The sequence below is a fragment of the Ochlerotatus camptorhynchus genome, unplaced genomic scaffold (genome assembly GCF_037179485.1).
Source record: "Ochlerotatus camptorhynchus isolate MF236.1 unplaced genomic scaffold, CSIRO-AGI_Acam_v1.1 ptg000316l, whole genome shotgun sequence".
NCBI lineage: Eukaryota > Metazoa > Arthropoda > Insecta > Diptera > Culicidae > Ochlerotatus > Ochlerotatus camptorhynchus.
Window position 1 is genome coordinate 4,166,530 of NW_027040804.1, and position 3,287 is coordinate 4,169,816.

Genomic DNA, 3,287 nt, shown 5'->3' on the forward strand with positions numbered 1-3,287 from the left:
GTACTTTTTCACCCATTTCCGAAACCTGTTCAGAGATCAAAAATGGGTACATTTTCACCCATTATTGGGTGAAAAATATCTTTGTTGCACCGTAACGTTGCTGACATACTTGGTGTACATTGTCGAGTGCCTTTGTTCCGTTAAAAAGCACAAAAAGTAATAAAAATGTATAGTTTAAAAAAAAAATTAAAAGGTGATAGCTTCAAAAAGCTTCAAGGTAAGAAATACTATAACATAACATTACACAGATAACGTCCGAGGATGTCTACGCATTCTCGTTTCCCTCACCAGAAGGGGTGTATGAAAATCTTCCTTGGAGGAGTCTACAGACATCGAAGCAGAACTAGCGGCTCCGATAATTCGATATATCACGGTAATATATCCATTACGCTAGATTTTGCTGTTGTTAAAAAGACGTTTATTTTTTTTTCAGGATACTGAAACAGCTTTACAAGAGCAATTAATGAAGTATGTTGCTTGGAATGTCGATGTTAACGTTGATGTGGCGCCCATCTGATTTTCAACGGCAACAATTACTTTATTTACGTTGACGCTCAACTCATCCACGGTGGAATTGACTCCATCCGCGCGCTGGACACTCTATTTAGTGTTCACTGTTTTCAACATTCGTCCGCCAGCAGAAGTGCAAAAAAATATTGTTTTCATCGAGATCATATGTTATGGAATCAAAACGACCAGCACCCGTCCGATGGTCAATCGTTTGGTTTCATCGTTTAAGGAATCCATCCATGCTGACGAAAAAGATGCTGATGAATAATGTATTGTAATGTATTAATATCATTGTTTTCATTAATTATGTGTAGTATTGGTCTCCCGAAAGCGTCTTGTAGTCAAATTTGACATATGTTTTATCGTCCACGTTACTCTTCGATGTTATCAGTTTTTTGGCTAAATCTCGAAGAGAGGCAGTTTTCTTACTGACGAAAGCTTGGTGATCTTCTGGTCCATTTTTCGGTCCACCGGTCTCGGCTTACGGCCAGATTTTGATGTATCCTCGAAGGTAACTTCTTCACCGAACTTCCGGATGGCGGTTTGGACTACTCCGATACTTACTTCCTCCACTTTCACCAACTTCCTTACTGATAGGTTGGGAATAGTGCACCATTTGTGCACGATCTGTTTGCGCTTTTCCTTGGGATTAGTGACTTTCCCCACACAAAAATAAAATCTACAAAACAAGCATCGCATTAGGGTCTGTTCATAAACTACGTAGACAGTTTTTTGCGATTCTTGACTCCCCCCCTCCCCCTGCGTAGACAAATGTCCATACAAAAATTTTAAAATTTGTATGGGCCGTGGATAATTCTCAACCCCCCCCCCTAAACTGTCTACGTAGTTTATGAACAGCCCCTTATACACCTGGCGACATCCTTACAATCACAGGGGACGGGAGGGAAAGTTAATTCAACATCTACTTACGAAGGTGCAGGGAACCCATACTACCTTCATAGGTGTCACAGGTAGGAAGGAGTTGTGTTAGTGGGAGGGTGAATGATTTGGAAACTCTATCCGTCAATATAGAGCATTTTATAAATCAGTGACAAAAATGGAATATAAATAGATAAAATTAAAAGATCTCACTCGATTGGCCTAGTGACTTTGCAGCGTCATGTTTTCGGAAAAGCTTTATTTAATTTTCCTGAAACCACCGCAATCACTGATAACGCTCTTCTAGCTCGTATTCACAAAAGAACGCCCTCCACGCATAATCAAGGTCATGTTGCAATTGAGGATTGCAACGATTTTTGCCTGAAATTATTAATTATTTTGTTGGACATTTGTTCTAAAGTCTCAACATTCGAAATTCTATGTACTTCGGTAGTACTGTACCAGGGAGGCAACTTCAAAATCATCTTCAAAACTTTGTTCTGAATTCTTTGAAGTGCTTTTTTCCTGGTAGTGCAACAACAAGACCATATTGGAACAGCGTAAAGCATGGCCGGTCTAAAAACTTGTTTAAATATTAGAAGCTTATTCGTCAGGCAAAGTTTGGATTTCCTGTTTATAAGAGGATACAAACATTTTATATATTTGTTACATTTGGCTTGAATGCCCTCAATGTGATCTTTAAAAGTTAATTTTTGGTCAAGTATTAATCCAAGATATTTCACTTGGTTTGACCAGGAAATTGGAACTCCGTTCATAGTGACTATGTGACTACTACTAGGTTTCAAAAACGAAGCTCTAGGCTTATGTGGAAATATTATAAGTTGAGTTTTGGAAGCGTTGGGAGAAATCTTCCATTTTTGTAAATAAGAAGAGAAAATATCTAAACTTTTCTGCAGTCTGCTGCAAATAACACGAATACTTCTTCCTTTAGCGGAAATGCCTGTATCATCAGCGTACAAAGATTTGTGGCAACCCTGAGGCAAATCAGGGAGGTCCGAATTGAAAATGTTATACAATATAAGCCTAAGAATGCTACCCTGAGGAACTCCTGCTCTAACAGTTAGTCGATTAGATTTGGAATTTTGATAATTTACCTGCAGAGTTCTGTCAGTTAAATAATTTTGAACTAATTTCGTAATATAAAGTGGAAAATTAAACTTTTTCAATTTAGCAATCAAACCTTCATGCCAAACACTGTCGAATGCTTTTTCTATGTCTAGAAGAGCAACTCCAGTTGAGTGGCCTTCAGATTTGTTTGAACGAATTAAATTGGTAACTCTTAAGAGTTGATGAGTAGTTGAATGCCCATGGCGAAATCCAAACTGCTCATCTGCAAAAATTGAGTTCGTATTGATGTGAAGCATCATTCTATTTAAAATTATCTTTTCCAAAAGGTTACTTATTGAAGAAAGCAAACTTATTGGACGGTAGCTAGAAGCTTCAGCTGGATTTTTATCCGGCTTCAAAATTGGAGGAATTTATCAGGAAAGTATGCCAAATGGAAACATCTGTTAAATAATTTTACCAAGAAAGACAAGGTACTCTCTGGGAGTTTTTTGATGAGGATATAGAAAATTCCATCATCACCTGGAGCTTTCATATGTTGAAACTTTTTAGTTATAGACCTTACTTCGCCCAAATCAGTCCCCCAGGAATCATCAAAAATATTTTCCCGATAGAAAATATTCAGATAATTCCGAGCAACCTGATTCTCAATAGGACTAGTAAGACCTACCAAACTGAAATTATGGGAACTCTCGAATTGCTTAGCAGGTTTCTGAGCTTTTTTCCAAATTTGTGATCAAAATTTTACCACCTTCTTTAAGCGCTGGAATTGGCTTTTGAGGTTTTTTCAAAATTTTTCTGAGTTTTCAAAA